The following is a 26,582-nucleotide window of genomic DNA, read 5'->3' as shown; positions in this document are numbered from 1 at the left end:
CAATGAAACTCTTAGGCATATGCATTAGATTTTGCCCATTAGTGAACAGCATCCCATTTGAACTATAGAGAGGCAAAACCACTAAATTGTCCTGGATTTTTGTTTATAGTCACCGAGCCAAGTCATTTGAATGGGTCTTTGTCTCTGGGACACTCATCAACATTCAGAGAACCTATTTTTCTGATCATTTTTGCCTTCTTTCTCCCCTCTATGCCTGGATACATATGGAGAAGACCATATAAAGTGAAGTCTCCACTGGGCACTTCATTCTAGGCTCCCCTCGGGTGACAGCATAAGCAGCTTTTACAAAGGCACTCCCAGCACTGGCCTTTTCCTGCCCGCTATCTGGATTCTCACCACCTCTCTTCTGATTAGGACAGATGGATGATCCTTAATTGCCAATGCCCATGCATACATGCACACATCCATGCTCATGCATTCACACATCCTTGCTTGGCAAGACAGCAAGGAGTAGTCACTTGAAATCCTCTCCTATGATAACTCTGTACCAGTCAGGGTTTTTCACTGAAAAACTGAGGAAACATTTCCAGGTTAGAGGAGCTAGGAAGGAAAATGAATTCATCCCTGTGCATAAGGAGAACACTTGAAGGATCGGGGGGAGATTTGAGTGCATTTGAGAAATGTTGTCAAATAGAACTGCAATGCTAAGTCAGCTTGGGAAGGCATAATTGAAAAATGGCTTTATTAAAAATATCCTGGGTAGTTCTTAGGAATAATTACTGTAAAGACAAGACCTACAGGATAAGAAGAACTGGGCTTGTTAAGAAACAGCCGGTACCATTGCCATCAGTGAACCCTAGAGGCCATCTCCACCACTACAGAATATTCCAGAATCGTTGTTCTCAATTGTTCCTGGTTCTTTGCCTCCCTTGCTCATCCAAACTAAACCCCTACAAGTGGGATGTCCTAGTTACACACATGACATCTCAGAATGAAGGCAATAGAAGCAGGGGATTCTGAGCTTGAAGCTAGCATGGACTATATAGTGATCTTCAAGAGGGCTGAAAATAGTGAGAGCCTTTCTAAAAACATAATTGTTAAACTGTACTAAGGATTACAGATCCAGTCTTCTATGAAAATCAGAACAGAGAAAAAGAATTTGAAAGAATGGGACAAAGTGCCTTCTATATGAAGAATTACTTTCTTTTCATGTGTTATAAAAATTTTTGTGTCTAAGCTTTATCTACTTTTTAAAAAAATTATGTTCATGTACATGTGGGACAGACATATGTACATATTAGTACAGTTGCTTTCAGAGGCTGGAAGATGGTGTTCTCTCTGGATCCCTGGGAACTGATGTGCTAGGAACCAACTGAATTTGGGTGTTCTGCAAGTACTTGCCTGCTGAGCCATATCTCCTGCCCCTGTATCTTAGCTTTGAAATTCTGAAATAATTCATCATTGAAAATATCTGGCTCTAGGACATTTTGTTAATAATTATATATTAACAATATCTATTTTTCTATAATTGTTGACATGTTTAAGTGATTATAATTAGTGCTTTTGAGGATGGGTAATACACAGCTACCACCCTTAAGGAACTTACAGCTAAACCAATCCTGCTAGTGTTTCTGCTTAGACTCCTCAAAGCAGAATGTCTGATCACAATGGGCTCTGGAAGAAGCTTCCAGAAAGAACAGTTTCTGACTGCAAATCCGTATTAAGAGGCTCATTTTAAAAGTGCTGTGCTTGCTTAGAAGGGTGGGGTCCTTCGACTTGGTGCATGCATTGTTCGGATCTGCTAAGGAGTGCAGACTGGCCACTTTGGTGGGTTAATGCTAAGAAGAGTTCACATAGAGAGAATCAATGTCAGTAAATATGCATTATCTAAGAAGTCTAGTTGCCAAGAGGAAAGCCCCCTCAAACACTGATTACATATCACAATGAGTTAAAAATAGTGCAAATTAGTTTGTATTATATTCAAAAGGACAGTAGAGGTTTTTAAATGTTTAGGCACTATTAATGGGAATCCCAGGAGGAATGTAGACAAACTGTGGTAATCTGAATTGAGCTGAACCATCTAGTTTTATAAGCATGAGGAGCAACTACTAAAGGTACGGTCACCCACCATTTGTTAAAAATATGTCAAGATTTGGAACCATCAAAAACTAAACCTTCCAATTGAGCCAATCCTCGTGATGGAAATTATAAATATTCTGGTAATCATACGAATCCCTTTAAAAGTGAGCATATGTTTACACAAGATATCATTATGGTCCTGTTTGCTAAACCGAAAATTCCCAACCCAGGCACCTGAATAAGGACGGGAGGCCAGAATTAGTCAGGAAGTGACCATTTCAAAAACCTCTGGATAGGGCCTATGGGTGTTTTCTTAAGGCTTTCTTTCTCTGCTGCTTTTGAAACTTTTTTTTTCTAACTTGTCCAGAAGGAACATTATAAGGTGGAATGAAAAAGAGATGAAAACTCCCAGCAAAATGATGACATGTCAGTCCTTTTCAAAAAGACCGCTTGGAAGACGCTTCACAATGGCCCCGGTTGATTTTTAAGCATCCAAAATGTGCAAATCATTGCATTATTTTTCATCATGCCAGAAAGTGTTTGCATTTTTATTTTTGTGGGGCAGGAGCAGATGAATTCCTAGAAAAGCAGCTGGCCTCTTGCCATCTCTCAGAAGCTAATGTGCCGAGGATCCAGAAGGTAACAAGTAAGAAGATTTTGTTACCATTTGCAAATAAATATTTGATATCTACCACCGCATGAAAATCCTGGAGGGCCAGAAATTGTGATCCCAGTTGAACAATTACGGAAATTCAGAAAGAATAGGTAATTTCCCAAATGTCGGTTTCATGTAAAGCGATCTGACCTCAGCGCTGATGACCCAATTGATTTGGTCCATGTGATCATCTAGACAGATGTCACCTGCCCCCATCACGGTTCTCCTTTGAAGCCAAACTCCCCCTGCAGAAAGGAAGATGACCACAACTCTCCCAAGAAAACTTCAAATCAGCATTAGGGCTCCCTGAGTATGAACAGGAACTGTGGCTTCCATCTTACCCACAGAGGGTAGCACAGAGGATTAGCCATCACTCCTAAGATTACTTTACTTATGGCGGATTCTGTCCCTTTTATCTGCAGACCCAATCTAGGTCTTCTGGTAGAAGAAACTTATTTCTGTGCTGTGAACTGCCTAGGGCAATGGCAATCAGAAGATTCCTAGGACCACCAGTGGTTTCCAGGCAACAGCCAGTGAGCAGCCAAGATCCTAAGATCCTCTAGGCCTGGAATGAGCAAGTAACTGCTACTGACAACTTGAAACGGCATGAAGTATAGTCTCTTCCACTCAAGCCTACAGATGGGGATGCAATCAAATAGGTTCCTTGAGTGCAGTCTTTGGAACTCAGCAAAGATTCCCCAACTCAGTTATCTCTGCAATCCTGGCCTATAGTAACTATAATAAATGCATGCTGAGCTATGGCATTCTGGTGTACTAATACAAGCACAGCTAAACTTAGACCCCAATCGTTCCATCACAAACATTCAATACTTGCCCCGAGAACTGCTGTGTTAGCCGCCTGAACTCTAAATTTGTTGTCATTGTCCCCAAGTTTCTAATATTTTAAAATTAGTGTCTAAAGTAATGAGTTTCACTATGACCTTTTCATGCATACACATCATTGTAATTTGCTTATATTCATTTCATCTAATACCATACACACATACACACACACACACACACACCTACAGATATGCACACACACACACACATACACACACTCACTCACACACTCACAGGTACATACATATATATACACACATGCACACACATGCATGTACATACAAATACGCACACACATGCAAACCTATATACACACAAATGCACATACATGCACACACATGCATCCACACACATGCACTCGTACACACACTTACATACACACACACATACACACACACACACACACACACACACACACACACACATACACACACCTTACAGCCCCTCCCTCAAATACTTGCCCTTTTACTTTCATGGCATACATTTTTAAGTCAGGACTATGCAAATGAGCAAAAATATGCAGTATTTGTCTTTCAGAATTTGGCTTTTTTTCTCTTAACATGATGATCCTAGCCCCATGTATTTTTCCCCAAATGACATAATAGCATTCTTCTTTTTGGCTGAATCAAACCCCATTGTGTATGAGCACCACACTTCCTCTCCTATCTGTTGCCCAGTACTTGGGGTTATTCTGTATCCAGGCTACCATCATTCAGACAACAATAAAATAGATGTGAGGATTTCTATTTGGTAATCTAACTTAGAATTTGTGGGTATTTTCAAAGTGGTATAACCAGATCACATGATAGGTCTATCTTAGCTTTGGAAAGAACTTCCATCTCAAGGTCTGTAGCCACTGCATTGATTTATAATCTTACTGGCAACCTATAAAGGACTATTTTTTTCCACATTCCCACTCATGTGTCTGACAAACTTTTATTTCTTCAGTTGCATGAATAAGAACTGAGCTACATGGGTAGCTTTTCAACAGCAAATCTAACAGAGGAGAGAGCTCAGCTGTCCCAGTGAGAGGACTGTGCCTACACGGAGGCACCTCATTCATGGGCTCTCTCTCTCCATGAGCAAGAGAGACTGTAAGACCAGAATCAGACTGCTCTAACTCCTCACTGTGCCTAGAGCCATTGTAGCATTGTGGAATATGCTATGGGACCCAGGGCTGGCTATTCCAGCTTATGTGGACAGTTTTCATCTCTTACCAAAGACTCCCTTTTTCTCATCCATAGAACATCCAGGACTTGTGGTTCAGACCATAGCCCAGTTAGTAGACTAAGGCTGGAGAGCAGTAAGTTCAAGGCTCACAAGACCTCATCTCCAAGTAGGGGACTACAAATATAGCTAAGGGGCAAAGTATCTGCCTAGAGTACATGAGGCCTTAGGGTCAATACTCAGTTTGACAGAAAGGAGAAGGGGAGGGGAGGAGTGGAAAGAAAGGGGAAGGGGGAAAAAAGAAAAGGAGAGCTGGCAGGATGGCTTAGTGGTTGAAAGCACTTGGTAAGCAAGCCCGACAACCTGAATACAATCCCTCAGCGCTTCTTTGGTGACATGGGAGATGGATCATTACACACACATGAAAGTAAGCTAGCTGGCCTGGATACACAGAGAGGTAGAGACAAGAGAGAGTCTGCCTCAAAAAAGTAGAAGGCAGCAGCTAACTCCCAAAAGTTCTCCCCTGATCTCTGTACATGGGCAGTGACACATGTGTACACATACATGCATGCACACACACACACACACACACACACACACACACACACGCATAAATAGAGCATTAAATTCTAAGAAGAAATAGAACAATTAAGCTCTGACACTTAAACATAGGGACACTGTGGGTATTATATCAGCAGTACTGTTGTCTCAGTGCAAAACCAAAGTGACTTGTCCAGGACCATCAGCTATTATTCTATGAAGCTAGGAGAGAGGCCAGAACCCTCTGATTCCAACTCTAGAACTCCTGCTACCATGTGCACCTAATCTTTGAAAAACGTCCAAAATACAACTTAATTCAATTTATGTTAATCTGAAAAATAGATGTATTTTATTCAGCTCTTTGAGTAAAAGGGACTGTTGTGTAATGAAACATAATATTTGACCTGCCTCAAATCCTTGGTGTAAGGAGTAAGAATGGAAATTTGTTTCTAAAGAACATTGGAATTCCCATTTTAAATAATTCCACCTGAAAAAAAAATCCCCATAATCGACTGCTCCTTAACATCAAGTTTGGGGATTTGGGCAGAGGCAACTGAGTTTTCCTTGAATCTTTTCATCTCTGTTTCAAAACAGGATTAACTAGATCACTACAAGCAAGCTGGTCCCACAGCCATGGGAAAGAACACTGTCATAGGCAGGTGGCGATCTGTCGTGGAGTATTAAGGATTTCTCAAAGAATCATCGTGGAACCACCAGTCAGCATCCACATAACAAAATGGATCTGGTATTAATGCAGCCATAGGTATAGTCACTGAAATAAAATTTCTGCCAAATCCTGTACCATAATCCCCACTCTCCTGCCCCCTCTGCTCTGACAGCCTGCCCAGCATTCAAAGGCAACGGAGAGTTTCTGATAGCTCTTTCTGATAGCTCTGTGCCTCAGGAAGTAAATAAATCATCTGATAGGAGATATTTGAACTACATCACTTTCCAGGTCCCAGGCAGCCTAGGGGTCCCATGATTCAAGTGTATATTCTGCTACTTGAGGACTCAAACTATGTCTGGGGAAAGGGGATTGATAAGACCGTGCATAGGGTCTAATCCCATGCTGTTACTTGAATCACACAGCTGGGAAAGTTTGCTAAAGGCTCTGACACACAGCTTAACTTACAAGCACACAATCTTTCTATATTTACCACCTTAAGAAAGAAAAGGAGAAGCCACCAAGGCAGGGAGCAATAGAGGTGACATTCAAAGAGGGGTGGTTACCGTTTTCAAGATTTAAAGTAATCTAGAAACAGGAAACCAAGCCATTAAATAGAATCAGATGAAAAAGCAACAACTAGTGGATTTTTAAAGCCATAAATATCAATTAATATGATACCTCAATTAGCAATAAATTACATCATTAGGATAAATTCCCAGTACAGAAATAGTAAGGGAAATGATTCGGTCTCCTGGGAAAGCGTGCACAGGAGTCACAGTGGAGGGAAAGAAGAGGAGAGAGAGGTAACAATTATGCTGCATCTGTTTCTTCCACATCCACGGGGGGCACTTTCCCCTAAATCAGTTGAACAGTCAGTGATGTGAAAGATGAGGGCTCGTTAGGCAGCCCGCAGACAGCACCTGAAATGGTTTGTCAAACATTCGTGTCTCTGAAAATCAACAAGGAACCAGGGCGTGATGCTTCATTTATACAGGGAGACGACAATGACAACCAAGACCAGGAGACAAGGCAACGAGCCTTTTCACCATGGCCTTTTTACATTTAGCTCAAAAGACAAAAAAGACAAAGAAGCAGAATGACAGAACAGAAAACAAACTTAAGGCAGCAACGCAGACGTGAGGGATGGCACTTCTCGGGTCTCTGCCATGCCCAGGACTGTGCACCACCACTTTTTCATTCATAACGACTCAATAAGGTGGTTTTATTCCATTTTTGTAGATAATAAAAATCACAAAGGAAATCTTTCTCCAAGTCACACCACACTAGATTCTAAGACAAATATGTTCAGCTCCATGCCCCAACCTCTTTGTAGTTTCCTTTCAAGGTTAAAGGGAGCAGAGATTATATTAGGTGTTCCAGCCATAGATACAGATGATGTAGATTTGTAGCCATAGCCAATCTGGAGAAGAAAGAGACCACAGCACTTCCATTCTCAAACAGCTCCCCCAACCCACTAGAACACATCTCTACAGCCCCACTCAAAATCGACTTATTAAATGTCCCCACCACCAGAGCCTACTGTACAGCGCTGAAGTCACGAAGTTCTCTTTCTCTGTGAGTCCTTTGAGGGCTCTTTCAGAAGGACCGCTCAGCAACTTCAGTTTACTCTATCTAGAAACAGCTTGAGTCCTCATTATTGTCAGTAAAAAAAAAAAAAAATCTGGAAAGGTGCCTCTGTGTCATCACATAGTATCAGGGAGATTGCAGATCAGTCTTTGGGTTCTTAGTTTTATTAAAAAGTAAATTAAGAATGACCTCAGCAGGAAGCTTGAGAACAGTTGTTTAAACGTTAGCTTCTTCCTCCCGTCCTCATGCTCCAAGAAATAAGACTGAGACTCAAAACTGATTTACAAATACCTCAGTCATATAGCTAGGCTCTTCTCAGACTAGAATCCTGATTTAAGATAACCTACATTTATTTTAACCTACAGTTTGCCACGTGGCTGGTTCCCTGTGTTCAGGTTCCATGTATCCTCACATCTTCCAGGGCAGATCTTCTCATGTCTTGCTCTATCCCAGAGTTCTTTCTTCCTCCTTGATGCCCCGCTGTCTGTTTCCTGCCTAAGACCTAGGCCATAGGCTTTTTCATTGACAGGTGGTGCGTCCATACCATACATAAGATATTCTGTCTACACAGTTGTATCAGAATTTAAAAGAAAAATAGCAGGACAGGCAAGCTGGAAATCTGGGCAGCTGCCCAGAGAAGGTAGCTGGGTGAGAAAAAGGGAGAAGGTCACACCTTTTCAATGAGGCTGCCATGTTCAAGAAGGGGAGGGATGGGGGGGGGGTGCTCAGTAAGCAGCCACATGGTGGGAGGGGTGTGAGGAAGCTTCAGACAAAGAATGAAGAAACCTGAAACGTTAAAGAAAGCACACCTGAGCTTTGGCTAGCATCCAAAAGAAAAAGATAGGAAGAAAATAGAAAGAAACATCATGCTTTTTCAAGCTAAGTCTCAGACAAATGAATAGACTTAAATGAGATAGATACAAGGCTGCTCCCTATGTGACTGCACTGAGGGCAGGGTTTATAGGGAACAAATATCTATTATCTCATTAAGGACACAATGTTTCCTCCCCTCTCTTTAGCAAGGCCTTAAATGAATCGCCCTCTCTGGGGTAGTCTCTTGGCCAGGTGATTAACAAGGTGACTGACAATCCCAGCTAAATTAACTCTCAAGGAGAGAAACAATGGTGTCTCATGTCTCTACCCACTCCAGAAGTAGACTCCATTTAGGAGGAAATAGTTGGCTTTCTTTTGATGGGCCTCTAAGGAGGTTACATCATTTAGGCAATGGGCTGAGATGGAAAATAGAGACGAGTTATTTTAATCAAGAAAGACCAGAGATATAGTCTCAAAGCTATTCAACTGAAGGCATGAGGTCTAGACTGAAGTTCTAGTCATATATACTCTCCAGGCAGACATGACAATGTAGGGGATAAGAAGTCACATTCCCAGCCTCTAGCAAGGTCATTTGTCAAACTGTGCCTTTTGTAGTCCCAACCCATAAACTGCCTAACCAATTTCCATACTTAGTCATTATCACTACCTCCATCTTTAAAATGATACTATATTCCAGGTGAGTTAACTTTATTAATATATGCTAATTAATTAAAACAGTGTCCAGCCCACTGTGAAGAATTAGGTAAGTGTTTGTTCTTATCATTCTATATTTTTCCTTCCCATTGTTAGACACATACGTGGCATGTCACACAAAGGGCCACCCAAACCAAGGGAGAGCATTCCAGCAAGGCAAAACTTGTCAATCAAGAGGGTCCTCTCGGAAGAGAAGCCTGCCAAGGCAGGAAGTACATTTGGTTTTTATTCTAATGCAAGTGTTTTCCTCATTGGTTAGGGTCTTGCCTCTCAGTCTTTTGCAATTAGCTAATAAAAGAAAAAAAAAAAGCCACCAAGGAAATGAAGGAAAATCGAAATGGGTGGGCCACTTAAAAAAACTTAAGTTTCAAGAAGAAACAGGATTTTTGTGTGAACAAGTATTATAGGGTTAAAGAGAGTAAATGTTTGAACAAAGTTTTGAAAGGTAGGGGAGATAAAAAGATTTTAATTCCCATCAAGTGAAAAAGTTTCACAGTGTTAGACGGAAAAGACAAAATGTTTTATGTTTCTTACTCCTTCACTGCCATCACATCATAGGCTGTTTGAGCAGGTTCTGGCTTCCTCGATCTAGCTGCGTGCTGGATCTTGGGTATCTAACTAGGTCCTACCATATGAGAAAGGTGTCAGCTCCCTTTTCTGCTTAGGCACAACTATTTTCTCCTTATTCCTAGGCCTGGAAGAGAGCTCAACTCTAAACTACAACACACTCTGATTCTGATAGCAGAAATCACACTCAGTTGGACAAACTCAGCTTTCCAGCCCTCCCGTTTTGGCTTGAGCGGCAGATACAAACACAGGGAAACCTGGTATATCAAGTCAACCAGAAGTGGCATATCAGTGAAGGCAACAGGCCCCAGGCTCTGAGCAAGCTGAGAAGGGTATTTTTTTTCAAGGCTAGAGAAAGCTCTGGGTTACATCAGGAAGAGAAACAGAGATCCTGACATATGGCTGTGCTAAAGAATTAAATGAGCCAACAACAGCCAAGACTTTGGAAATCAACAGGACTGAAAACAGGTGACACACAAAATGTGAAATACCCTAAAAGCACACAGCTCAGAACAAAGACATACCTTCATTTGTACCTGTATATAGCGCCACACTGAGGCCCTCTAATAATGAGTTAGTATAGGGTTCTTCTCTTAATGGTACCACTACCTACACAGCATGTGTATGCATTCATTGTCTTGTGAGTGCAGCCAAAGACCTGACCAAAGCAAGTCAAGGAAGGAAGAATTTAGTTGGGCTCACAGTTTGATACTGGAATCCATAACTGCAGTCCCAGCACAGTGGAGCAGCTGGTCACATCGTAGCTGCAGTCAGGAAACTCAGAGAGATGAATGTTGATGTTCAGCTCCATGTTTGCTTTTAAAGTATTTTGGACCATATAAGTGGGATGCTGCTCCCAATGTTTAGTGTGGGTCTTCACACCTCAGTTAATTCAACTAATTTTCACAGACCTATGAAGAGATGTGTTCCCATGGTGATTCTAAATTCCATGGAATTGACAGCCAAGATTACCCATCACAACTAGAGACTACTGAGAAGAACCCGGGCCCTGCCCAACACTCAGAGGGATGCTAAGATAGCCTGCCCTAAAGATGCTCTCACAAAATTGTCTGAGTAAAGTGAGAGTAATATCTTTGAGTGGGTTAGGCTTTATTTTTTATCCTGAAGTTTCAGCAAAAGACAATAAAATAAATTAGTAATGAACAAGAAAGCAACCAAAGATTTGACTTTGCATCTCTAGACTGACCAGAGTGTCATAAGAATGTAAACCTTGATCTGGGAATTACAAAGGTAGCTGGGTGGTGGTAGTGGTGCACACCTTTAATCCCAGCACTCAGGAGGTAGAGGCAGGCAGATCTTTGAGTTTGAGACCAGCCTGGATTACAGAGTGAGTTCCAGGACAGCCAAAGATACACTGACAAACTCTGTCTCAAAGAAAACCAAAACCAAACAAACAAATGAAAAATAATTGAAGAGGTAGGAGTTCTAGTTGATGTTAAGCAGGACTTGAATCTTCATGTGATCACCATGAAAGAGGGTGCAGCTCTCCATTCAGTGCTTGTGGTTTTTTTGGATAAGAATGATGCCCATAGACTCATATACTTTCATGCTTAGTCATCAAGAAAAGGCCCTATGTGAGAAGGATTAGGTGTGGCCTTTATGGAATAGGTGAGCACACCAGGGCCTGAGTCTTTCTCTGCATGTGGATCAAGATGTGGTTCTCAGCCACTTCTCCAGAACCATGTCTACCTCCAAGCCACCACGCCCCCTCCATGCTGTGATGATAACGGAGTAACCCTCTGAAACTGTAAACCAGCCCTCAGTTAAGTTACCTTGGCCGTGGTGTCTCTTCACAGCAGTAAAACAATGACAAAGATAATGAACAATCCAGGCCTGCCCATCTCTGCTCCCCGTAAACCCCGAGGATTGACTAGTTTAATCTCTAGACCCCATGATCAGGACAAAAATGAAAAACTCATATGTGTTGAGAATACACAAAAGGTAAAAAGACTCAAGGCTATGGCATAAAAAGACACTTTAAAGAAATTGACCTAGAGATAGCATGCAGAAGCATAGCAATTATAAACCATATCAGAGGAGCTTTTGGACTAGGAAATGTAGGGAAAAAGGTTTAAGTGACTTGATCCAAATCCCACAGTGACTTGGTGGTCTAGAGAAATAGAACCGATAGAATGGAATCAAACTCAACTGTATCATTTTAAGCCTAAGTCAAGCACAATTATTATGTATAATGAACATACCTTGGCATGTTCGAAAACTCTCCATAATCTCAAATCCTGCTCATGAAAAAACAAAGATACATCCTTGTAGCCCATAGTGTTTTGAAGGTTCCTCATCATCATATATAAATTAATCATATACAAACCTTAAATGCCCTTATGAAATGGACCTCAGACTTTTTCCTAGGCTCAGAGAATCAATATCATCTACATGCAGGGTTAATACCTGTACTCCTCTTAGCCTAAACTGTACAGGAATGGAAATTGGATCGTGATCAGAAAGTCCATTCAGGGTGATGGGCAGATCCCGAGATCTATTCACCAAACAAATTAGGATTACCTGATCAAAGCAATCCTCATTCTCAATGCTGAGTAAATGGCCAATAAAATGACAGCCTAGTAAAAGAGGCACACAATTGTCAATAAGCTTCATACAAACTGTATGCGATTACAAATGCTAAAGAATATAATAAAAGCAAATAACTGGATTTTATAAGAGAGCCAGAAAAATGAGGTTTATTGTGAGCTTTATTATGAAGTTATTAAACAGTGCTTATACTTTCTAGACCCCAGTGCTATCCTCTCTGGGGAAAGCTGGGTTTTAAAATGAGGCAATAGAAGAATATTGGGGTGTCTTTGAGAAAGACAAAGTCTTTTTCAGGGAGCTAGGGAATCTAAAAACTTAGTGGTCAACACAGCCACCCTGAGCCAGTGACTCTCAGGTACTTGTCTCCCAAATCTGAAAATGAATATACACAAAGTATAAAGGTAAGTTTTAGAGTTTGTTATAAATGTATATGTGGGAGCTCAAGCTGGCAGGAGAGCCAAGCTGTTTGAGATAGGCATGGGGCCAGTCACGCATGCAGACAAGCAGCTGCATGGCAGAGGTGGTAAGGAAGGGGGTCAGAGAAAGAGTAAGGAAGCCCAGAGCATCGTGAAAGGCACACGTGAGCTCTGGCCAGTGCCTTAAAGGAAAAAAAGAGTTATTCCTTTCTGACTCAGAAAGGTGGGCCAACCCAACAGAACCTCGTGGCGAGTGGTCGAGAGTGGGCACTAAGGCGGGAAAATTCCAGAAAAGATAAGTACACGATCTCGTTAAAGAAATAATTATCCCTCTTATCTCTTCAACGTGGCTTAACACGCAGCCTCATTCCTAGGGGTGGTCTCATTCCTGATGGATGATCTCTTAGACATGTGATTGGCTTGTTCAGCTGGATTAAATCTTACGTTTCTAATGAAGAGGTCAGCTCAGGAACTTTAGAAGATTCCACTGGACCCCTCCACTCCTAGAAGTGACCGGCCATAGGCACCCCTCCCCTCCAGAAGGGAGGGGCTAATTACATTCTTCAGACCACGGGGAGGAGGGACCAACCTCCAGCCTCCTGTGGGAAGGTAAGTCCAGAGCTCATAGACACATTTTGCGACCACCTACCTTATTCCCTAAAGAGCAATCAGTTTAAAAGTCATACTGTTCTGCCAATCACATTGTGCCTAATTGCTGCTACCTGGAGAACTGTATAAAGGCTCACTGTGCGTGTTTGTTCTCTCTCTCTCCATGTGCAGGGCGACACCAACATGTTGGAACAATAAATTCTTCTTGCTTTTTTCATGGATTCCTGGCTCTGCGTCGTTCACTCAGGGAGTCCCAGTAAACTAAGGCTCACCAGAGTCTTACAGTGACAGATGGGAAAGCAAGCCCTCATGCCCAGGCCAGACACCTTCTCCAATGGGCCCTGATCTTCCTTCCCCGGAGAGCCCCGATCAAGATTACTATACAAACTTTTGCCCCTAAACAAGGTCCTTGGAGGATGTTGGGCAGAAGTCATATCTGGGTAACTCTTGCTTGGGTTCTTCCAACCATGTTACCCTATTGTCCTGTAGCAACTGCTTCTGGTGTATGGAAGAGAAGAGCATGCACCACTGTAAGGCCAGGTATAAAGCCCTCAGGACCACAGAGATGCATCAACCAAACACTGTTGGTATTTCGGGACATGAGAAAAGCGCAGCCCATCTGCCTCTCCAGCTTCTGCCCATCTGTCATTGCTACACTGTACCACAGGCACCCAGAGAAGTCTTTCAAATATACTTTCTGAGCATTATGTTTAAGATCCAGTTTAAAAAGAAAACTGGCTACGGGGGCTGAGCGCTCGAATTCCCTCGGCTCTTTCCCCTTAATGATGGTGCACACTGCCAGCCAGAAACAAAGGCTCCCGGCCTCTGTTGATTCTCTGATGCCTCATCTGAAGCCTAGGTATTTATTTTAATTCAGAACTTCATTCCTCTTAAAGGGAAAAATCAGAGTCCCTGAAGAGATTCTCCAGCTAAGATTTCAATCTCCATTTCCTCCAAAATGAACGTCAAAGGCAAAAAAGAAAAAAAGAAAAGAAAACACCCAGGATTCTCAAGACGGTCCACTTTTGAGTTTCTAATTTTGACAAGGAAGCCATCCCATCGTTTGGTAGTTTAAGCCCCGACGAAGAACGCAAGGAGGAAAGAAAATCAAATACAGGGATTGGATCGATCAAATCAAAAAGAGGTCCAGGCAAAACAACGTGGAGGGAAACACAGCCTCCCAAGGCTCTGAGCTAATAGAAGCAGCTGGTGAAGACCTCGGAAGACAAGAGAATGAGAAAGGGCTTCCAGCGAGGCGAAGCAGTAGCTACAGTGCTACAAAGGAGCAGAAATTAGCATTGCAATGGAGCAGCACAAAGGAACCCTAGCCAAGCCTGGGAAGGAGGCCCCTCTCCTCCTCCGACCCCTTCTTAAGGTCCATTTGTGTCCCTCAGCAGCCTACACACACACACACACACACACACACACACACAAAATAGAAAGAAAAAGAAAAGGTTGCCTCCCTTTGAGTTATCATCTCTACAATTTTTAATAGAAGTCTTTTTTTTATTCATTTAGCTAAATATAAACCATTCCTCTGCTTAGTATTTGGGCAGCATTTGGCCCCCACATCTTCAACACACTCTTGTTGTCAGAACTTTGCTGCCTCCCTCTCTCTTCCTTTTGATAAAAGTTTGGACTCCTCTGAGTGTTCCTCCACTCCTAAGCTCCAAACATTTCAAACAGCACAAAAGATATGACAAGATGAAAGGACGTGTCCACAAATAGACAGCTAGACAACTAGTTAGCAGCTTTTGGCTCTCCGTTTCCTTTTTCCTTCAGGATGGAAAGGTTGTTTCGTTTGGGAAGGAGACTAACTGCAGTACATTCTCTCTCTCTCTCTCTCTCTCTCTCTCTCTCTCTCTCTCTCTCTCTCTCTCTCTCTCACACACACACACACACACTCTCTCTCTCTCTCTCTCTCTCTCTCTCTCTCTCACTCTCTCTCTCTCTCACACACACACACACACACTCTCTCTCTCTCTCACTCACACACACACACACACACAGAGAGAGAGAGACAGACAGACAGAGAGAGACACAGACACAGACACACACAGACACACACACACACACACACACACACACACACACACACACACACACACACACACACACCACACACACACTGGCCACTTTCCAAGCCTTTAGTGTTCGAAAGAGAAAAGCACTCACCCTGCGCTGTGTAGCCTTGACCTTTAGAGCTCCTTGTCCTTGTGGGGCAAGTGTGCAGAGCCACAATTTAAATGGAATTGCTCATTCTCCATCTTTTATAGTCCAGTGTTTGCAATTTAATGAGGTTTTGGTGTTCCATCTCGGAAGGGCATTTCTTTAACAAAAGGAACCTGAAACACAGGTTTTGATTAAAAACCTACCCAGGCTTTGGGGAACTGGTTTAAATCTATTTCAGATCGGATCAACTGAGGTTTGATTTGAAGTTACTCGTCTCGTCCCCTGGCAGGCTTGGCAAGGACATTACTTCTTCATTCTTGATTTTAATCGCAGCTGCACAGCGAGTTTCTACCCCTCCTTCCTCCTGTCATTGCCTGAGCAGTCCTTAAGCTTGGACACAGAGGAGAATCCCTTCTACAATGGTCCAAATTCCTCTTGCTTCTCAGGTTGACCTGAGTGAGGCCCAGCCAGGTACTGAGAACTCTCCTAAGATAGTTCCCTTCCATCTGGAAGTATCCAAGTCTGTTCTCACCTGATTCTGACACACTCCATTGTTTCCCTTGCTATTAAATACACCAATAACCCTTTGATAAACGTGAGCATCCACATCCATTGCCTCACTCACATCCTGCTTCTCTTCTAGGGCTTCTTCCTTCTGCTTGCCCTGGGAAAAAGATGGGAAGCCTAAGATTTTCCCTTCATCAGCATCAGCAGATCCACTCCATTCCTAACGGTGTCCGTTCCCTCATCTAACAACTTAGCAGTGGATTCCCCAGAGTTCTTAGACAAGTGTCCCTCTGCCCCAGCTCCAGTGAGGCTTGGATCTAGAGACCTTCTTCACCCTCTAAGAGATGGTAAGACTCTTCAGTTCATTTTCCTCTAATTCAGTCTCTATGCAATAAGCAAGGCTTTCTTAATTTCTGTTGTTACGCCCTTTTTTACTACCTTGAAAGCTCATGTGTGTGCATGTACACACACACACACTCACACACACACCTACTTTGATGTAAACCCAAGACCTACCCTCCTGGGCCCTTGAGATCTGACCTCTGTCCATCTCCACAATTCTTTTCTCCCTTCAAAACTCACCTCTCAAACTCCATACCAGTAACATCAACATACTGATTTACAAGCTGATGCTTATACTGGTATAATCTTCCTCTATGTTGGCCTGATCAACATCTCATCTCACTCCATGAAAATGTTCTTAACCACGGTTTTGGTTAGTAGTCCCATCTCTGTTTTCCCACACCACAAAAGCACCTCTACCATACACAAGAGCAGCAAGCTTTGTTCCTCCTCTGCCATTCGTCTTCATTGTTTTCAGAGGACAAAGTACACAGCTCTTTTCCATAGTTGATATGCAATCCAATCGATTAATTAAATACTTACCAAAGCAAGAGGTCAGGAGCTCCCACAGTCCTGTCTGCCATGGTAGGAATGGAGGCCGAGAGGTCCTTCTTAGGAAAGGTCAGAGATGACAGCTCATCTGTCTAAAACTCAATGTCACATGATGTAGGGTGGTGTGTCAGGTCATATTCTGGCTCTAGATTGACACCACCAGGGAAGAGCTGCCTCATAACAGATTAACGTTCTCCATTAGCTTTTCATGGAAGGACAGCCTAGGGGTAATACAATATGATTTAGACTGAAGTCCAGAAGCCTGCCACCTAAAGCCTAGATCCTCTGATACCTACCTGCTTTGCATCTCTGGAAGTCATATAACATCTCTGTGATTTTGCTTACCCCTCCTGTTTTATAAGCCAGGTATGGGGATGATGTCAAATGTAAAGGCACTTTTGACACTAAGGATTGTACAAGCTTTCACCCTGATTTTAGCAACATGCCTCACTTTTAAGTAAATCTACTAATTGGAAACCCTGCTCCTTAAATGACATAGACTACCATGTCCGGATAGCTCCTCTATGCTCAGCACAAAATGGAAGACTCCCTTTTCTAGCAGGGCTTCCTCTTCTCTGCCTGGCCTTATCTTCAGAGCACAAGCCTATCTGAGGAAGGTCACACAGCTTGGCAAACCTACAAATTCAACTTCCTCCCCACCCCCAAGAGAAACTACCCAGCAAGTACCTGGGATTCCTGTGATATCTCTCCATACAAATGAGGCAGTCTCATTTAAACTCCAGGCAGTGATTTCCATTCACCCTGAAAACTCCTTCGCAGTTTCTCAGGCTCATATATAGCCTTGTCTACCCCAAATAAAGTGTATATGCACAATCTGTTTCATTGAATGCCCTCTAAAAGAGCTATAACATTAAATCCTTGAAGAAGGCCTTTCCCCCCCTCCCCCAGCAGTCCCCCAAGACTAGGATCTTGAAGACCTCACCTACTCTGGACACTACTTCATCCTTCCAGCCCAGTGTCCAGTAGCATCTGGACACCCTGAGGGAGAAAGCAGAACTCAGGTCCCTAGTTGGCGCCCAACATGGGGCACCTATGTGTAACCACAGTCTACTTCATGAAGATATTGTCTTATTAAATTTCTGAACATATTTACAAGGTAGGACAGAACATAGAGCTAAGTGATATAAAATAATCAGAGTGTGTTCCCTTCACATCTCCTGTCATGGAATTCCTTCACTGTTACTCTGAAAATATCCTCTTTTGCTTTGGCACTAGTTCTGAGTTCCCTGTTGCTTGGAGACAAAGGGAACAGTGAAGAATCAGAAAACCAAGAGGACATAATTCTTAAACATCAAGTTCAAAAGCCACTGATCTAAGTGTAAAACAGAAATGCTGAGCACAGATTGTGTTGTTCTCTAAAACATATAAAAGATTCATTGACTGAGAGAAATAAAGATGAAGGAGGGATTCCATGGAAAGAAGCAGAGATCAAGAGATTGTAGGTGATCTGCCCAGGTGGGATGCTCATTACCTATCCTACAAATTTGCCCACCTCCTTATCTAATTCATAACCCATGTAGATGATCCTGCACACACACATAATTTCTGCTTGTGTGTGTGTGTGTGTGTGTGTGTGTGTGTGTGTGTGTGTAAAACTGTGGGGCAATGGACCATGAGAGGTAGCCTGATCCTCTGTTGAGCTAAAGGCTTTGGAGTCCCGGAGACCCTGAAAGGACGGTAGGAGATTCCCCTGCTCCCGGGCACCAGGCCCCTGTAACTAACCACAGCCCCTCTCCCCCCAGACATGTGGCCATCAGTCATGTAAGAGCAATGCCCCAAGCCCTCCACAGGTAGATGAGGCATCACTAACATCTCAGACCAAGACAATAGGAAAAGATACATGACTTGTGGTCACATAGACTCAAGACAGAGATCTCCATGCCAATAAGGTACACAGAGGCCTGAAGGGCTTAGCCAATAAGCTTTCCTTCCCAAACATTCCTCCCTGCAAAAGGTATTTAATCTCAGGCCCACCCTGAGAAGTGGGGCATGGTTTTACACATTCACTTTCTGCCATGACAATAGATGTCTTAAAACCATGGCCTGTCTCTTTTTATCAGGATTTGCTATACAGAGCCATGGAGAAGGCCTTTGCCTACAGAGCTGCTGTCTAATCTCCCATAGAAGGACTCTGTGTACTCCTAGCCACAACAGTCGCCAAGACAACCACTGACAAGCAAAGGACTCTCTCTGTGGGACTAGCTGGAACCCACCCTTTCCCCTGAGTCCTAGACACAGTCTGTGGGCCCCCAACCCCATTCTCAGCTCCTCCAAAGCTCCCAGCAGCTCCCAGGGGCACTTGGATATCCTAGAACCTGAGAAACACACCTCCCTGGCCTCATTGCAGGCCTGCGAACCTCCCAAATCACCCAGTTTCCCACCCCAAGTGGTGCCTGAGCACTTCCCTACAGCCCAGCACCAGCCCTGAAAAACATGGGATAAGTGCAGTCAAACTCCCCAGATTCTGCCTCCCCAAGTGGCCATGCCCTGGGGCTGAGCAGACACTGGGCCCTGCAACCCTACCTAAAACATGATTCTTGGAGAGATTAGTGATATAAAACTATGCCCACATTTGTCCAAGTTGAAACTATTGGAAGTTTCATGTGACTACCTGCCAAGCTGGCATTGTAGCATACAAACAGACAGCCCATTCTCTCTCTCTCTCTCTCTCTCTCTCTCTCTCTCTCTCTCTCTCTCTCTCTCTCTCTCTCTGTGTGTGTGTGTGTGTGTGTGTGTGTGTGTGTGTGTGTGTGTGTGTGAGAGAGAGAGAGAGAGAGAAAGAGAGAGAGAGAGAGAAATACTCCCCTATTTCCTCCCCTAAACCACACATGAAGTGCCTCTTGAATTTTATATAGAGCACCAAAAATCAAACAGAAGAATCAAAGAAAGGTTTTCAAAGTTAAAAACAACAACAGCAACAACAAAAACCCACTGGATTCTGAATAGTTACTCTAAGGAAGTAACTTAAGATGACTACTATCTTTCCTGAAGCAGTCATTATAATAAAAATGTCTATCTGAATATGTCATTCTTATTTATCAAAAATATTTCATACAATTCACTTTAGTACAAAGACATTCCGTAGTGTTTTTGGTACAGAGAATCATGGGCACAGAAGTGGTAGACAAAACTGGTATGGAAAAGAAGGGTATTGGATGGTCTTATATAGAAGGCCAAACCACCCATGATTCTGCTCAAGGGCTTTCCTTTTAAGTCATCCTCTGGTCTCTCCTGAGAAGGCCAAGTAGGGTTCCACACCCCTCACATACCACATGTGTGTTTAGTAAGAATGGAATGCAGTGGCAGTGAACCAAAGCCTGGAGAATAGGAAGAGGACAGGTATGAGAAGTAAAACATTACAAATAAATGTACTTAATTCTCAGGGGATCAGGGAAAATGAGAAATTTATGCAAGTGCGTAAGTGAGTACAGATACCTCTTCAAGATGGGTCAAAAGCTGTGATTGGTGCTGAATTCATGGACATAACATAAACAAACAGACAAATGAACAAATAATCCTTCATGAAATGAAACTATAGACCAGCCTCAACAATTAAAGGCATCTGGGGTTTTACTGGTCAAATGGATGAAAACAGAGTTTAACCTTGCCTATGCTTTTGACTATAGATTTCTAAGTATCCATTATGCTCCAGGATCCTGGGCCATAAAACACAGGAGCCAACAGGGGCACAAAGCCTATGAAGGTTATTGTGGACTTAAGAGAGAGAGAATTAGAGGCAATTTTAATACAATAGAATATGTGCTGTGATGGGAAAAGAAGTAATCCTTATACCTCCACTATTATGGAAATAGCCTTCTGTAAAAGGGTAGTAGGTAGAGAATTCTATTGTTGGAAGTAGCTCTTCTTTTAATTGGCAAATAACAATTGTGTATATTCATGGGCTGTCATTGGTATTTCTACACATTAGAGAATAAGTCTGAGTAACCTGGATGTGTTGGGTGACTGAAATAGTGGGCATGGTCAAGAGTCCTCACACAAAAGGCCAATAGGAAATGCACACTTGCCGACAGGCTTCATCTTACTTAAAGAGTATGCGTGATTATTGATGACTAGTCAACAGGAAGGATTTCACATTGAATTTCAAACTTCAAATTTGTCTTCAAATCTCTTCTCAAAGCAATTGACTAAAGTTGAGCAGTGACTGTCTCTGTAAAGGAGGCCAGATTTGCCGAGTTCTGAAACTTTCATGGGCTCAATATATATGAAAATGTCCCTCAACATTCACATGCTGGAACCTCACTGTGAATGAGATAACATTGAGAGGTAAAGCTATAGGATGTAAAAAGGCCATGAGGGTAGATCTCTAGTGAGTGGAGTTAATGTCCTTAACGAAGAAGTCTTGGAACACCATGTTGACATAGCAAGAACTCTCACGAGAGAGACAAAATATGCTGGGACCTTGATCTTTCCCTCTTCAGCCTCCAGACTGAGCAATAAATCCCTACTGTTTATAATTTACCTAGTTTCATGCATTTTGTTACAGCAGCTGGAATAAACTAAGCCATTCACCCAGTCCTGAGGCCCAAATCAGCTGTTATTTATTATCAAGTTCAGGCTAACAGTAAAGTTCAAGAAAAAGCAAACATTTCTAACATTTAAAATTCTATCAAACATGGAAAACATAAGGTAGAATAAGAAAGCCATGTTTTAGCCTGTTCTTTGTTTTTGGCAGTCTGGCCCATATGCCAATGTCATAGACATAAAAGCAAGCAGAGGTGAGTGAGATGCAGAGATGGTGTACAGAGGAGCAAGGAGGCTGGACAAAGGAAACTGTGCCTGACTCAGGTCAGGCAGGAGATCTCAAAGGCCTCAGAGCCTGAATGTGCTCACACACTGGGTGATGGACTGGTTGGTACTATCCCATTTTTTGGTTGTCATACTTTCTGGATTTCCAGAAATAATATAATAATTAATACTAATAAATAATATATTAATAAATAATATAATAAGTATCCTACATTATTTATGCACTTTTATTTTCAGAATAGCAAACATTTTTGTTTGTTTTGGGTTATTTTGTTTTGTTTTGTTTTTTGAGACAGGGTTTCTCTGGATAGCCCTGGCTGTTCTGGAACTTACTCTGTAGACCAGGCTGGTCTTGAACTCAGAAATCCACCTGCCTCTGCCTCCCAAGTGCTGGGATTAAAGGCATGCACTATCAATGCCTGGCACAAACACTATTTTAAAAAGAAATGTCATGTGGGCTATTTTTGTTTTGCTTTATTTTTTGAGATTATAATTTAATCAATATGTTTTTCTCCTTCCCATTCCCCCCTACAAGCCCTCCCATGTACCCTTCTACTCTCTCCTTCAAATTTATGGCCTATTTTTCACTAATTGCGTGCTTATATGTATTTGTGTTTACATATATATATTCTTAAATACCACTTGTCCAGTCCAAATAATGTTACTTATGTGTGTGTGTGTGTGTGTGTGTGTGTGTGTGTGTGTGTGTGTGTGTTGCAGATGTGTGTGGCCATGCAGAGTTGAGAACAGCACCTTGTGTACCTTCCTTGACTTCTCTCATTCCCTTAAGACAGTTCCTCTTACTGGCCTAGAAGCTTGCCATTTAGGTTAGTCTAAAAAAAAGCTCTCAGAATCCACAATCGCACCCTGTCAATGCTGAGATTACAGGTAGATCAAACCATGCGCAGCTTTCTGCATGGGTGCTGGAGATTTGTGTTTACGTCTCCATACCTGTGGAGCGAGCATGCCCTCAGCCATCTGCCCAGCCTATTATACCTGTGATAGCAGTTAGCTCATTTGTACTTATGGGATTCGGAGCAAAATCGGTGGAAGAGGTGGGCTAGCTCATGCTTCCTGTGGCGACTGCTTGCGAGTACAAACCTGAAGCTCCTGAATGTGGGAGCAGCACTCACTCACTCACTCACAAAGATGGCTACTCAGACAGAAGTGTCCAAAACCTAAAGGAAGCCCCGGAAAGACGCCATGTCTTTTTTGTTAGAACCCTCACAGTCTGCTGCCACCAAAGTGTCGACCCAGAAAAGAAAGGAGATAAAATGATCTGTTTTCTTTGTGACAAAGCCAATTTGCTTTCTTCCCCTTCTCTACACATGAATTCTGATAGGTGCAAGCTATTCTTTCTAGGGAGGTGGGGGGGGAGGTAATCATGACAAATTATCCTTTTTCCAAGTTATCATCATCTTGCTCTGTCTCTGTCAAATTGTTCCTCAAACACAGCAGCCTGCGAGCCCTGCACAGCCTCCTCTTCCAGTGCTATTTATACCTTTTGGATCAAACTAGCACTTTTGCATATCTCAGCTTTCTGGGGGCTGCGATAATGAACCATACTGTTTTCAGTCATTTCCATCAGAGTTGTTCGTGGTCACGTCCCTGACTATCTTTAAGGACAATGTGTCCCACAATCACTTCCATCTAAATCTGTAGATAATTATGATAGAAGGAGTTAGGACTAATTTTCACCAGTGAAGGAATGGTTCATTTTTCTAGCCTACATGTTACTCCGGAACAATCTGGAAGCAGCCACACAACCTTGATCTGCAGCTTTGCAGAGAAGCAGAAATGGGCTTCTTTTTGTTAATTCCCTCAGGAAATGAACTGTTCTTTCTCCTAAGACAAACTGTTTTCTCTTCTAAAACAACATCGCATCTTCCTGTTGAGTCTTGGCTTCTGTTACTGAAGTAGATTTTCATAGAAAAGACACTCAAATCAAAAGAAAAGGGAGAAGGGCAAAACGGAAAACAGAGCATGGCAAAGAAGAGCAAGTGATACAAAGTATGAAGGTAAAGAAATTCTTCATCTTGAATAATCAGCTTAGCAAGATATTGCTCTCCATCCCATCTACCATACCCCAGGATGCTTTTACTAAACCCAGCTTCCTTCTCAGTATCTCATTTCTCCCAAATATGTTTCCTCCTTTACCTTTAATAAGCATCAGAGGAGTGTGTGTGTGATCATGTGTTTTGCTACCATGTGTGTCGGCCACATGCATGCAGTGCAGGAGGAAACCAGAAGAGGACAGTGGATCTTCTGAGATTAGTGGCTTGTGAGCACCATGTGGGCGCCAGATTTTGGAACCAGGGTCCTCTGGAAGGACAGCAAGTGCTCTTAACTGCTGAGCTGATGAGCCATCTCTCCCACCATCTAGAATTGTTATATCTAACATACTAAAAATTATTACACGTGGTAGTATTCAAAACAAATGATACTCTAACAAAACCTCAACAAACATGAGGAATGAGATGAAGGAAAGGAAAAAAATCACTAAGAACTCTAAGGCTTCTTCATTTAATCCACGAGAAGTCTGTATATATGCATGGAAAATTCAAGAAAACTTAACCATGTTTACTGGAAGCAAAGTTGGATCCTAGATAATAAGTGAGGCCATGTTTCATGCATCTTCCCACGTTGATACAGGCAAGATCTCGTGTTGGCCAGTGTTTCCTAAACTCTCAAGTGAAGGACATAAGGCTCAGCCAATGTCTCTGTCCAAGGCTTCAGAGGAAAAAGTTAGCCTTCCCATGGAATTCCGGCCCAGTGGGGCAAGGGTATTGGGGAAAACATGGGTTATGTAATCAGGACAGACACCTGGGTTAAATCTTGCCGATATGTGGAGATGGGTTAAGTCTGTTTTCTTACCCTGAAAATAAACAACTAAAAATTTATGCACATTAAATGACATAGGAATAAAGCAAGAAACTCTTAAGTCTGTGTGCTCAGGAACCACCAGCCACTCCCTCATCTTCACCATGCAGCTGTGCCATCCACTTCTAAGAAATTAGCCTCGAAGATTGCTGCTTACCCTCCGCTCAAGTTCTGTGAAAGGACAAAATGGAAGTCACATTTCCCCTTTTCTTCCAGGATTAAAACATGTCTCTAGATCAAAATGCTCACATCTAAAACAATGCCTGAAGTATTCTGCATATTCCTTATCATGAGAACAAGATAACTGGTTTTTTGTTTTTTGTTTTTTAAAAGCACAAAAGAAAGCAAAAGGGACACAAATTAATGGGCCCTGGTAATAGTGTCAAACAGCAAACCTTCAGGAAGTCCTCTCCATTTATCCCTAACTCTATCATCAGGAAGTAAACATTAGTAAATGTTAATAAATCTCATTGTACAGATTAGGGAACTGAGGCAGAAGGCATAGCAGTATTGTATGTCTCAAGCCTCATAACAAGAAAAAATGCATGGCAGGAAGGAGTCTGGCTAATCTAAGCATCTGGTCTAGAATCCCCAGAGGGCAACTGTGGAAAGAAAGGGAGCAGGTGTCCTCCTTAGCTTCCCGGTAACATTCAAGCTCTGCAGCAGTGCTCACAAGGCTCTCAGTGACCTGGCCTAGGGTCTGCTCTCCAGCTTCAGATGTCAACTGGGCTCAAATGTGCCCTCCAGACTCATAACCTGCCACCTGAACCCAGCCACTCGCACTTCTATGGATTTTTTTTCAAAGTCTGTCTTGATATGCATCATTCCCCAATCTGCCTACATGTTTCCAACTTCTGAGGCAGATGGGGGTGACCTAACACTTCCTGAGGCAAAGAGCAGGAGTGAAATACTTATCATGTGTTTCCTGTTGTACCTTCATCCTCACGCAGCTTCCCTATCCCAGGTCTCATTTCTCCCAACCTTGTTTGCAAGGTACCTTACATATTTTTATTCTGTGAATGAGGAAACCATGTAGGTCTTTGAACTGTATAATAAATTTCATTCCTTCTGTCTGGCATCCCAGAGCAGGGAACTATCGACAAGCAACTTTCTCTCTGGCAACAGGCCAGATTGTCATCAGGGAAGCCTGACTGTTTTAGGCATTTTAGAATCACTCAGAACACTCCAGTTATAGACTCTCCGCAACTAAAGTCATGACTGCTCCAGACAACCTGCACAAGCCTGGGAAGCTGTACTCTGGTATGGCAAGCCTTGGTGAGTGAGCTTCAGGCTACCTTACAGCCAGTCCCAGTCAACACTGGAGAGAGAGCACCTCCTTCAGTAACTCAGCCAGAAGCCAGCGATTGGTGGGATATGGTTGGTCTTTATGCAAGGGTTGTGGTTGGTCCCTATGCAGGGCCTGTAATTGGTACAACAGGGAGCTATTCGGTAGGTGTTTAAAGCAAATACAGTCCTTCATTTGCATGCCAAATCCATCTTCCTGGCTGTAGAAGAAGCTGTATAGCTCACTTCAAAACTCATCTCGGAGACGCCCTTCTCTCCTGCCCCTTGGTGTTGCAATATTGGGCCCAGAAAGACTATTCTCAAGTGTCCTTTTCCTCACCTGCTTATCTCTCTTACAGCAAATCCAGTGACCTAAGATATAACAAGAAGAGGCAATGGAACAGCAGGAAAGGTGGTGACAGCTTCCCCCTTGGCAGCAAAAGCAATGGCAGTGGTAGAAGAAGCAGTGAGAAGTCCACCAAAGAGTTCCTGAAGGTCATGGGCAACAAAGGCAAGTGAAGATGACATTGACCAGTAGAACTATACAAAAGGCAGAAGGTATTGAGTAAGAGAGTGGAGCCCAAGTTCACAGGAGAGTTCTTTAGGGTTAAATCAAGTACTTAGAATGCTAAGATAAGAGGATTGCAAGTTCAAGGTCAGCCTGGGCTGCACAGCAAGATGCTGTCTCCAAAAAACAAAAGCAAAACGAGTTTCAGGAAGCTGCCAGGCTTGAAGACCAAGGCCTTAAAACCTGAAGCCTGAAAACTACACATGCTAGCTACAGAAATGGCTGAGGATCCTGATATACTAAGAGTTCAACAGTTATAACACTGACTGGTGTTGGCTGTTACTATCCTCTAATCCTTAGAGG

At 42.7% G+C, this 26,582-nt stretch overlaps 2 long non-coding RNA genes across 2 annotated transcripts in view; both read right to left on the bottom strand.

Annotated features, from left to right (window-relative positions):
• The window catches only part of Gm52738, a 90,372-nt gene extending 74,852 nt beyond the window's left edge, over positions 1-15,520 (bottom strand). Inside the window, exon 1 of the long non-coding RNA XR_003955411.1 lies at positions 15,362-15,520. This is a non-coding gene — a long non-coding RNA (predicted gene, 52738). The remainder of the gene's footprint in view (positions 1-15,361) is intronic.
• A 1,352-nt stretch (positions 15,521-16,872) lies between these two features.
• Gm33893 overlaps positions 16,873-26,582 on the bottom strand; it is a 40,831-nt gene continuing 31,121 nt past the window's right edge. The window contains exon 3 of the long non-coding RNA XR_390575.2: positions 16,873-16,980. This is a non-coding gene — a long non-coding RNA (predicted gene, 33893). The remainder of the gene's footprint in view (positions 16,981-26,582) is intronic.

Source organism: Mus musculus, chromosome 4 (assembly GCF_000001635.26).
Source record: "Mus musculus strain C57BL/6J chromosome 4, GRCm38.p6 C57BL/6J".
NCBI lineage: Eukaryota > Metazoa > Chordata > Mammalia > Rodentia > Muridae > Mus > Mus musculus.
The sequence above is the reverse complement of the archived record's forward strand: the minus strand, read 5'-3'. Positions and strand labels throughout refer to the sequence as shown.